General features: G+C 38.5%; 1 protein-coding gene across 1 annotated transcript in view; it reads right to left on the bottom strand.

Moving 5' to 3' along the window:
- gnaz (guanine nucleotide binding protein (G protein), alpha z polypeptide) overlaps positions 1 to 1080 on the bottom strand; it is a 42673-nt gene extending 41593 nt beyond the window's left edge. The window contains exon 1 of the mRNA XM_008424078.3: positions 766 to 1080. The gene's annotated coding sequence lies outside the window, so the exon portion shown is untranslated. The remainder of the gene's footprint in view (positions 1 to 765) is intronic.
- Between the last annotated feature and the right edge of the window lie 11258 nt (positions 1081 to 12338).

The following is a 12338-nucleotide window of genomic DNA, read 5'->3' as shown; positions in this document are numbered from 1 at the left end:
TAAATAGGAACGACTGTGGAGATACAAAATGTCACAACCGTCCTGCTTTTTTCTCTCCCACTGGGGTAACGAACATGCGCTGCGCTTCCCATCTACCCCCTCCCGTCCTCTTCCCCACATCAAGATTTACAGTAGATCCATGAACAGCTGGACACAAGTAAACCAAATGGATTATGGTTCTAGAAGGAGATTGTTATTAATCGATGCAATTTGGCTCCCCGCAAAAAGGAAAACATGAAGCTTCACTCGCAAAATCTCACGGCGATTCCAGGGCCTCGATTTTGCCGTCTTATCCCAAACTCCTAGGGATCTGTGCACGTTGGCTGTCTGGTGAAGCCCAGCTGTGCTCAGCACCTGATTGTGTGATGGCGGGTTTTGTGCTCCTGTTTCCCTCCCTGTTTGTACAGCTTATGGCCTGGACTGATCACATCCATGCACGCACACACATGCACACATCTTTGCTGCATCCTCCACTTGTCCTACATACAATATTACGTAAACTAAGCGCCGTATTCACATAAAGGCATTCTATAAGAATCAAAGATGCTCTAGGGAGATGATGAGTCAAATTGCAAATGCAAGATAGCAGCGTCCATTGGCACTGAGCTAAGAGGGTGGAGGAGGGGATTGGACAGCCCGCCTGGCTGCCTTAGTGCCATCTCTGAACATCTCACTCCCCATTTTATCATTCTGCTTCAACAGAACGGCCACAGTGAGATCCCATTGTGCAGATAAGAGAAAAAAGGCACAGTGAGAGCGGCTTACCGTGATCTCAAGCCAGCATCCGTTTACAAAAGGATACTGCAGACAAGCCCTTGCAGGGAAAGGAGAAGGCTCAGTGCAATCCACCTTCAGTGCCTCTGCTTCATCTTCATGCCGTCCTCATTTTCACTGCACACACAAAGTATGCCTCTCACTCTTTCTCTCTCTCTCTCTGTCTGTCTGTGTGCGTCTCTTTCAGCGGCCCTCTTCCTCTGTCTTCTAACCGTCTGTGTTCTGTATCCTCTCTTGCTTGCTCCAAGGCAGTTGAGACACTGCAGCGATGGGGGTGGAGGGTGTGTGTTTGAGTGTGTCGGAGAAGGAGAGGCAGAGAGAGGGAGTGCAGGGCAGAAACAGAGGGAGGAGTCAGTGAAGATAGAGAGAGAGAGGGAGAGAGAGAGAGAGAGAGGAGGTCAGGATTAAATCATGAGAGTGACAGAGAAAAGGGGGAAAGCACACGTTGATGGTTTCAGCATCTTTGTTTCGATTCTTGTTCTGGCTGCCGGGGGGGAGGCTGACGGCTCGGTCGAAAACAAACCATCATCTGTTCTTTGAGGGTGTAATATTCTTCATGACAGGGCCAGCAATATGTTTGGTTGTGATTTCATTGATGAGTGAAAAAACATGCAGGACAGGGAGAGGAGGGAGGAGGAGGGCACAGGGAGGGAGGACAAACATGACGACAAAGGAATGGGAGGGGGATTGGATGATGGTGTAATGTGCTGTTTCCGTGCCAACTGTTTCTGTGACAGTGAGACCACTTCCTTTATTGCTATTGGCTATACCCAGGAAATGATAGAGGCTCGGGCAACATGCCACGCGGTGGTTCCCTGTTCAGTGTGCCTTACTGTTGTAGATCATCTCACATTAAACAAATTTACCTAAATGAAGTAACTGCTGGAACATAACAAGCAGTTCCTCTTTCCCTTTACATGTGTAAAGAGTCTCCTCCCTTATTTATTTTACTCACATACTCAAACAGACTATCCAGCAGGAACAAAATCCCCAGTTTGTTCAGAGTGTGTGGTGTAATGCAATTGCCTGAACACCGACCCTGGTGTCATAAACTATGAGATAATTAATCGGCTAAAGGCCAGAGCAAGTACGCATCTGGTGGTGGGGTGGGGGGGTGAACAACTTGCCTCACACTGACCTTTCATCTGGGTCTTTTTGGGATGTTTGACAAGCAGGTGTTGAATTATTCGCTCACTGCTACATGGTTGCTTTAGCTCTTATTCCTTTTTGTTATTTTCAGTGGGTTAAAATCATCTCACTTCTGCTTTAGTGACGATTCAGTGCTGCACAACAATATTTGGTTTCAGTGTGAATGGAGCAGGAACATCTGAGAAGACAGTGAGTGACTGAAACTGCAGTGTTTCAAGTAGCAAATACAAACCGAACACATCCTCAACTTTTAAGAGTGTGAGAAGAACAGTTACTTCAATTATGCTCAGTTCAAAACATTCATTCAAACATTATTTGAATGTTATCTTGTCCAAATAAGATAACATTTGAATAGCCTTGACCCTGTAAAACTTAGTTTTGTCAACTTATGGTCTTTAGTTGTTGATATCTCCTTTTGAAATGTCAAACTTTTGATAAGGTGCTTCTAAGACTGGAAATCATTAGGTTGAAATTTGCATTCAAGTTTAAATGTAGCCTTTCTGTACCATTTCCAACTTGGGACTGTAGCATATAGTATAACACTGTTTTGCTTTATGTCACTACATGGACGGATGTGCGAGCTGCCATTTTATTTAACTAGTTATTAATTCAGCTACCTGTTGAGCTGTAAGTAAATAAAGGGAAAGAAGATGTATTTAAGCACACGTTGGGCCATGTTTATTTTCTAAAAGGCAGATATCATTGTATTAAAAAATAAAAAAATTATGACAGATAAATCTCAACTAGAATTTCTATTCCTTTTCAAAGCACATAAGTGATTTTAAAACACACTGAAGGAGCAGTTGGAGCCACACTTCTGAAAAACAAAAACTCTCTACTACAGAGGATTTTGTCTGAAACACCGGAGGCGGCTGGCCTGTTGCTGTAAATAGAAAACTGATTATTTCCTTGACAAGGCATATCTATTACTAAATGGATGTGTGGATGTTTAGTGGCAACGCAGAAAAGGAAGGACCTTGAAGAAGTAAATAATGAGAATGCATTCACAACCAGCTACAGCCTCTGTGTTGGAAGCGTTTTGCCCCATATGAAATAATTGGAAACTCAGCTCTGAGGTAAACATGAGGCTGAGGGATGAGAACACAAGTTATGCTGCAGCTATGACAGACTATTCAGTCAATTGCTAACCATCAATCTATCAATTTCTCCATCCTTCAGTCAGCGATTTTACATATATGTTTATATATATAAACACACACACGCACACACACACACACATATATATATATATAATTTTTTTTTTATGCAGTTTTACAAATCTTTTGATTTTATACATAGAAATGAGTACAACTAATAGAAACTACAAGCCTAATACAAGTGAAAAGGAAAAGCTGTGAAATTACGATCCATGCCCTTTTAGGAACCGGTTTTCCTCTTGAAAGCTTCTCAAACTTTCTCTCTGGTGTTTGGTAAACAACCTTTGACTTTTATTTTTGACCTCCTTATGTTAAAGGTCACTTATCCGCCCTTCACTGAACAACTCCTTAGACTACCAGAAGACTGTGAAAACCACTCAAACCTATTAAAATACATGAAATCACTGGAAACAATGGAGTCAAAATACCTTGTTGTTTAGCTCCTCCTTTCCACAAACCTGAATCAGCTTGTAAGTGAAGAACAAAATGAATCCCATTAAACACAGAGTACCTGTGAGTTGCGTTACTTATTTAATTATTAAAGCACAGCAGGGGGTTTCCTCTAAGTATGTGTCAGAAGTTAGCAGCAGCTCAGACTTGTCTGCCGAGTAACCTAAGGATATAATAAGGCGCCGTTCATTTTGGCCTGAACTTCTGTCTAAAAATGGCATCTGTGTGACTCTTTTGATCCCTGTGTCCTCCTTAACATCTCCTTAAGTTTTTCTAACTCATCCCATACCTTCACCATCCTCTTTTGTCTCTTCAGGGTTGCTTCTGTGTCTCTCCCAGCATCCCAGCTCCCTAATCCTTAATCCTTTAGAAATCGGTCGGGCAGAACGAGCCAGCTTTGATCAGACTCTCAGATCACGCGTGCTAATATTGTCAGCGCACCCGGATCTCACAGACAGAGCCCGGAGCCCGGGGGGAAAGCTTCAAACAGTCGTTTCCCTCCCCTGGACTCTGCTTGGGCAGGAGAGGCTGAACAGCTCTTGCAACAGCTGACGGCTAAAGGCGCCGTCTGGTTGTGTTTTTATTCAACAAAGCAAACTATTGTGACCCAACTCTTTTTTTTTTCTCCACTGCTAACACCTGTCTTGGTGAACTAAGAAGCCAGAAGTGGGAAATTAGATCAGAAACCTGCAGCTGAGAATAGAGATGTCTTTTTTTTTTTTTGTGGGGGGTGTTCCATAAAATCAACCTCAGTAATTCCCGTTAATCTGAAATCTCATTAAAATTACCTCCTCCCTCTTTGAGGATCGCCCTTTCAAAGACTGCCAAAGTCAATAGACATTATCTTAAAGAGCATGTTTTAAAACTACAACTCATTAGCAGCGTGCAGGTTTTACATGCATGCAGTTTTTTCTTCTCTCCAGAGTTTGCAAAAGTAGTCAAACCCTTTGACCTTTTTACGTTTTAGCCATGTTACAACTACAAAATTCAATGTGTAATGGGGTCTTATGACAGACTAACAGAAAATTGATTATTATTAGGATGTGGAACGGAAACATTACATGAGTAAGACCAACTGCGAACATACTTTTTCAAATTCTACCCCAGACTCAGATGGATTTAGGTCAGACCTTTGACTGGGTCGCTCAAATCCTGTGAATTGTTGAATATTGTTTTCTGGTTGGAAGGTGAAACTCCAACCCAATCTGTTCTGCAATGTAACCTCTGAAAGGGTTTCTTTCAGGTTTACTTTACTGTCTTCCCTTCAACTTTTGACAGAACTTTGTCATCCCTACTGAAGAACAAAACATTCCCACAGCATGAAAGTGTCATCACCTTATTTCAGTGGGAGTATAGCACATTGGGACGTACATATAGCGTTAATTTTATGTCAAACAGTGTGGGCCAACCAGTCCCGCTCTGGTTTTATCTCTCCTGTATTGTATGTGCCAGACTTTAAACAGTGCTTCATTAGGTGTTCTTTCAAAAATGACTTCTTACTATCTTTCCTTGCCAGACTTTTTTTAAGAGGTCAAAACTAGGAAATATTCTGTTAACAGATTCTCCCTCTCAAGCTGTGGATCTCTGCATCTCCTCCAGAATTGTGGCTGCTTCATTTCTCAGTGTTGTCCTTCTTCTGCCTATCAGTTTTAGGACGAGCATGTTTGCTGTTAAGCCATTCTGCTCACACTCTGTTTACTAATTCGGTCACTTCTGAAGGCATTTGTTTCCACTTTATTTCATTTAGGTGCCTCAGAGTGAAGATGTATTCAAAATGCACTCCAGCATTTTTAGATTTGTATTTATAAAAAGTAAAAAATTGTGTTTGCTTTTTTTTCTCCATGGGATACATTCACCTCTTTGAGTTGGTGTATCACGTAAGATCCCAATAAAATACACAAGAAGAGGTTGCTGTGACATGACAGAATGTGAAAATGCTCAAACGGTGTGAATAGTTTTGCAGGGCATGATGTACTGAATTCACAAAACATTTCGGTAGAAGAAATGTAAACAACGCATAAAGCTGAACTCTTCTCAAAACTACACGGCCAACAGGTTGAAGCTCTCAGCAGACCCACAACAGTGCTGACAATGTGCTCTCACTTCCTGTCTGATCAGTTCAGAAGTGTAAACAGGTGCTTTTTATCAGACAGTCAAATGAAGGAAGCAGCCTATGAGACCCATCTGTGAGCAGGATGTAGTGTCGCATCTCGCTACTGAAACTTGGGCCGCCTGTTTCAAAAACGTGCCAGATTAGTTTCTTTTTGTTTTGTGTAAATCAAAGTTTTACCGTTCTTTATAATGATGGAGAAAGGCACACAGAAGGTAATGCAAAAGCTATGATAGGATGGAGGAACAAAGTGAACGTTTGCAACAAATATAATATCTGCAGGCACATACTTCTCTGTGCTTTTTGTGCGCTGGATCTAATTAAATCACAGACAATGGTGACACCTAGCGGCCAAACTGATATAACACACGATGCATTTGCTTTTTAATGAAACAGTTTGTTAGATTTGCACAAGAAAAAATATATATATTCCAGGGTGAAATTGTTGAGGAAGAGTGTCTGTTATCATGCAACATTAATTCATTAAGCGTAACATTTAAAAGGGGGGAAAGGGAGACTTGGTTTGGATTTTCCTCATAAAAGTAAACAGAATTATTCACATGAAACACTGGCTAGGTAAGCAGCTTTTTACAACCTGTTGTTAAGTTTTATTGAATCAGTGTTCCCTGTGAGCCATATTAAATACAAGGAAAAACGTGAGGCAATGTTTTAGTGCTACAAAGTCCGTTCAGGGAGGTAGACAGAGGGGATTATTGGGATGAGTGAACAGCGTTGCTATTGGTTCCCATGATCACATTTTCTTATCATGACAACGATATAACTCTTTATTTATTGCTATCATATCCCAGTTTTATCCCTGTATAAATTACCTACCTCTTTTCAGAGACTTGCTTTCAAGAATCTGAGAAATTGTAGCCTTTGTTCTTCATTTCAACCAACTCCTTTTGCTTTTCAGGGTAAGATTAGTGTGTCTTCATGCAAACTGAGACATTGAAATTTCTCACTAAGTCCTGGGTTTGCCCTGAGGCCTCCTCCTGGTGAGATGTGCCCTAAACAAATCCTGGGGGAGATTCCAGGAAGGAATTGAACCAGATGGTTTAGCCTTCTGCAGCTCATACCAGATAAATGAAAAAAAATAAAATAAATCTTCAGGGGAAGGTCATTCAAGCAGCAGTTTTATTCTTTCATTTAATGCCCACAGAAGGTGGATATTAATTGAATCAACATGCTGGGTTTGTCTCGAAACTGAATCAGCATACACTTACTGTCCTTCTCCTGTAATCTACCTTTTCTCCACATGGGGCACCAATTTACCTAAAACCAAACATTCTTTATGGCTGAAGGTTGGGACTTCAGACAACCTGACAGAATCTATGGACTGCAGGAGCAGAACCTGGAAAGAATCCCTGCATGCTTGGTGAAAGCATGAAAACTCCACTGGTGCCACTGTATCAGTGTGCAAAGAGGATTACAATATAAGCAAGTGAAAAAGAAACTCCTGGATGGGGAAAAAGAAAAAAAACACTATTGAATGAACAGATCATAACAGAGCAGAAGTATTTTCCAAGATCCGAAATAATCTCAAAATGAAACAAAATTAATAGCGTCAAAACAAAGTCCTATGGCTTATCCTCCTTTTATACAAACAATTTTGATAGATACACATTCAAATAAGACAATTTCATTTGTTTTATATATACATATTTGAAGGGCTTTTTTCAACCATCTGCCACACTGTTGTGTTGTTTTAGTATTTTTACTAAACTTATTTTTATTTCCTATTTTATCAGCTATCTACCTGTAATGTTGTGTTTGTTGTGAAGCACTTTGGTCAGCTGAGGCTGTTCTAATAAAATAAAGAAACTTAGACTTATTTGAAATATTAACTATAATCATCAGAAATAAACAGCTTGGCAACAGAACTCTGTGTGTAATCTATAAAATGGGTTTCACTCAGTGAATTAACTTACTTAAATAAATCAACTTTTGAATGTTATTCACATTTATTTTTTTCTTATGGATGCTGAAGATTGGATCCTATAATAAGAGTCATTTCAAAATGGATGCCCAAGGATTTGACTGCTACGTCAGACACATTTTTACATAGAATAATATTTTATCTTAACATCTTAACCGTCATCATTTTTTGTTGATGGTTTGGGTCATCAAAAAATGGTTTGATGACCCAAACCATTTTTTTCAACTATTGGATTATTGCTGACATTTCTTTGTTGTTTGTTTTAAAATTTGCAATCCATTACAAAGCTAAGCAACATAAAGTTGTTCATACTTATGTAGAGTTCAGGTTTGAGCAAAGGAAGAACTTTACGTGGACTTAAAGAAAGTAAACCCAGGACTTTCTGGTTTTATTACTAACATACAGGGCCCTACAAAACTTTTTGTATTTTATTGGGACTTTAATGACCCTCTGGAATGTATTGTGTCTTAAATGTAGGTTGACAAAAGGCTGAATCATTTTTCAACATCTGTAACCAACAACAGTATGAGTGTGACTGTTTTGGAATGTTTTAGGTGTGGTTGCGTCTCCAGAGCTGCAGGTCTTCCACATGGGGGTGTGGCTGCAGTCAGACTCTGCTGCCATCTGCTCATTTTCCTTGATGTAGTTAAGGAGCCGTCTGGCTAGCGAGATAAACCTAATCAAATCTTCTTGTGAGTTATTATCTCTTTGCACTTTCCCACAATGGACCAGCATGAAAACTTACCTGACCAAACCATCTCGAGGGACTGCCTTCTGGGCTGCTGGTGGGAGATTCTTCCTCCTTCAAATCAAACTCAGACTATGCATGGGATCCGCTGGAATCCTCATCACCCTCCACTGTCGTCACATCCACCTCCAAGCACTCCGCCTCCCTTCTCTTACTGAGACTTGTAGTAAGAAGGTTCTGTGTTTGAATTCGACCCTCGAGTCTTTTGCCATAGAGTTTGCATGTTTTCCTCTTGTAGCATTCGTTCTTTCTGATACTCCAGTTTCCTCCCAAAAATATAACAAAATAACTGCTAGATTATTTCAGCTCTCCAAACTGCCCTTTGGAGCAAGTGGCTGCATGGTGGTTGCTACATGGATGATATTTTGGAAGTTTGTGGCCAGATTCCTGAGCTGATAAATGGAACAATCTAGTAAACAATTAACCATAAATTAATATACACAATTGCATAATTTTTCCAGCTCAGCTTTTTACATCTGATTTTATATGCTCTGCATAAACTTGGTCCTCCGGTTAAATCTGTAATAAGTAGGTACTTGTTCCTAACATCTTCCATTTTTTGTTTTACTAAATCAAGACTTCAAAGATTTTAACTTTTAATCTTAAAGACCATCATTTTTCATAAAGGTTCTACCTCATTTACACATGAACTACAACAGAGTAAGCATAGTAATCATGTGCGCCAAATTGCATATGGTCATTTAGGCACTTCTGTCACATCTAAAGTGACTGTGACAATTATGGGACTCGTGATTACAAAGAACCTCTTGAATATCGCATAACATAAGATCATCTGCTCTGAGTGTTTAGAAGTCAGTTGGCAGTTCAGTTTAAATCTCTTTTTATGAATTGCTTTCCGTCTTTTGATTGGTAAAAAGTACCTTTGGAGTTGGTGTTTTTCAAGTTGTGTTGAGATGTGTATTTTTCTTCAAACTGGCAACCCAAACAATAAAGGTTGATCATTATGTCGAAAAGCAGAAGGTTGAACTCTCCCTAATGTTCAGCAAAACAGTTTTTTTTTTCCATACTGAAGCTGAGTAAAGGTGAGGCGATGCTGCAAAAATGATCCAATTTGTCGTTGAATTAGATAGGCTCTAAGTTGCTGCAGCGTCAGAGTGCTGAGATGATGGGTCTTCTTTACGGTGAACAGATTGTACATAATCTGCTAGAAAATCAGCTCTTTGCACACTTTGCTAATCCCTACACTCTTTGGCCTGAGGGAATCCCTCTGACCTCTTAGTAAACCCCATTGGTCTCTTTGTCTACTGGAAGGCCGCGTTTTAGCAGGCATCAGCAAAACCTTAGCAGGAACATTCATTTTTGTGAACATCCTTATTCTCCCTGTAGTACGTTTTTGAGTCTTTACAGGCTGTTGAATTGTTAGACATTAAAAATATGACCCACTTGGGCCCTTTTTTGTCTTTAAAAAATATCCACTGACAAGAAAAAACACTGTTGGGTAATAAAGCATAGGCTTTCACTGCAGAGTTTCACAAAATCTTTTCCAAAGCTACAGATTTTTTTGTTCGTTTGTTTTGTTTTTCAGGTGCTTTTGGTGAAAGTGTTGTGCAATTAACATTTGCACAACACTTTGTATATTTCTGTAAACTATAAATACACACTTCAAAACCTGGTGTTTAACCTGCAAAGTTATGAACCAGGTGGGGAACAGTTCTTTCCTCAAAAGCAAGTGTTCATGTCAGTGAAAGAGTCAGTGTCATCAAAATGAAATGTCCTGACACTATTGATTATGAAGAAAATAGTGAAATGACTCTCTCATGTTTTCATTATGACATTTCACTCTGTGTAGCATAAATCTACACTTTAGTGAAGTAGAGTTATACCAGACAGTGAATGTTTATGTTACCTTTTTACAATGCATGCTATTTATATCTTTTACTTTTAATTCTTCAAAGCATTGTGCAGACACAAAAGTATACAACTTATTTGCACCTTTTGGGAAAAGCTGTGCAAAAATGTCAACGATATTGCAGTAGACATTGGAACTGTCTGGAACTGTCAATCCTCAGCAGTGAAAGTTTAGGTTCACCTGAGATAAATTGCTATTGTTAGTGTGTGAGACGCTTTCCGGGAAGTATGATGAAGAAAGGCGCAAAATGGACAAATTTTGACAACTACTTCAACAGATTTGTTGAACAAGTTGTCAGCAAATCTCTTGACAACTTGCTTGAAATTGTCCCCATTTCAAGCACTGAAATGGGGACAATTAGTTTTATAGGGACTGACTGTTCAGCATTCAGTTAAATTTTGTTAACATGACATAACCAAATGACAATGTTGTAAAACAGCAGAGCATTGTGTGGAATCAATTGATGCATGGTGGAAGAAATGAGAAACTGCTATTTTGATGTGTACAAAGAACTAAATGTTGTGGAAGATGAACTAACAGTTTTGAGAATTTTAATGCTCATCAGAGAATTTGGCCAAAGTAACTGGGGTGAACTGTAAAAAATTTATTCAGTTTTTTTGCTACATTTATTTATATTTTTTTACCATTTGTAGAAACTTCGCTGGGCTCATATGTTTCTCCAGCTGGTGAAGAATTTAGGTAACTGGGGCTGCAGCTGCTCACAAGGAAACATCATTGGGACTTGAAAACAGAATGAATCGACAAAAATATTTATTTTCTTTTTTTTTTTTTTTTTTACAGAATGGCAGATTATGTCAGTTCTAGTCTAGTCTCTTCATGAGTCGCTACTTACATGTCCATAAAATCCATCTTCCCATAAACAGCTCAGAGGTTTTCCTGTTGTCATACTAGAATATAAGCACACACTGGTAAGATAAAGTTGATTAAAAACATGTAAACAAAGAAGATAAAAAGATATGATTGGTTGAAGTATGCCTCGTGTTATGTCACAAGACACTTACGGTTAAGAAAGCTTGTTTTCAGGAGAGGATTTGGCTTTTATCCTAAATAACAAATTACAACAAAACGGCAAATAAATATAACAACTGATCACCACGTTGTTCTTAATTTAATAAAGTATACAACTTTAATTGACTTTGATGGAGTTTACCTTCAAAGTGCCAGGGATGAGAGCTCATTTGAAAATAGCATGTTATTGTTTAACAAGGACAAGGACTTTGAAACTTCAACATTGTTGGGTGTTTTAAAGTTGCAACATTAAGCTACACAATCGGCTGATCATGAAAGTAAATCATAAGTGTTTCCATTCATCAATGAGAAGGGAATCTGTGTCATTCTCAATGGATGATGTACACTTTATAAACCCTTAAAACATTATGGAGCTCGGATCTGTCCTTGAATCTTTACTTTGTCATTTTTACATTGTAACACTGTTAACACAAAACGTTTGTATAGACCAAAACAGGAAACGCCATCAGAAGGTTAAAGGTCATGTATCCTCCCTTTGCCTGGTCTAATTACTGATGTAAATTATCTTAATGTTGCATTAATAATTATGTCTAATGCAAAGGCGGAACATATTCTTATGAAATCAGTACCTTTCATTTTATCTCAATTGTTTCCACCACAAAGCAATAAATTAAGTAATTGGACAATTTACATTTTTTTCTTCCACAGTGAAATTTTGATATACATGCTCTAGTAATTTTTTATAATTTTTTATTGACCATATGCCCTATATCCAAAATATCTTTTTAGTTATCTTCTGGAATATTTAAATTTTAAACAATTAGCTCAATTTATTGCACAATGAAATAAAAAAAATAATAAGGTTGCCATCAACAGATATTGAAAAGAAAAGAAAAATCCCATTAACCTTTTTTCAACACTTTTATCCATTATATCTTAATCTGCTAATATGTATATTTGATGCAATGCTGCCCATTTTTTAATCAAAAACCAATAAACTTCATTTAGTTTTACAAAAAAAAGTTGTTAAGATTCCTAAGTAAAGACATAATTTATGCTCCTTGATCTATAAAGATGAAATACTTATTGTACGTAAAACAATTGGAAAGACATCTCTTATAAATATCAGAGCTACACACTTAAACTTTAAT

The sequence above is a fragment of the Poecilia reticulata genome, chromosome 12 (genome assembly GCF_904066995.2).
Source record: "Poecilia reticulata chromosome 12, P_reticulata-male-v2, whole genome shotgun sequence".
NCBI lineage: Eukaryota > Metazoa > Chordata > Actinopteri > Cyprinodontiformes > Poeciliidae > Poecilia > Poecilia reticulata.
The sequence above is the reverse complement of the archived record's forward strand: the minus strand, read 5'-3'. Positions and strand labels throughout refer to the sequence as shown.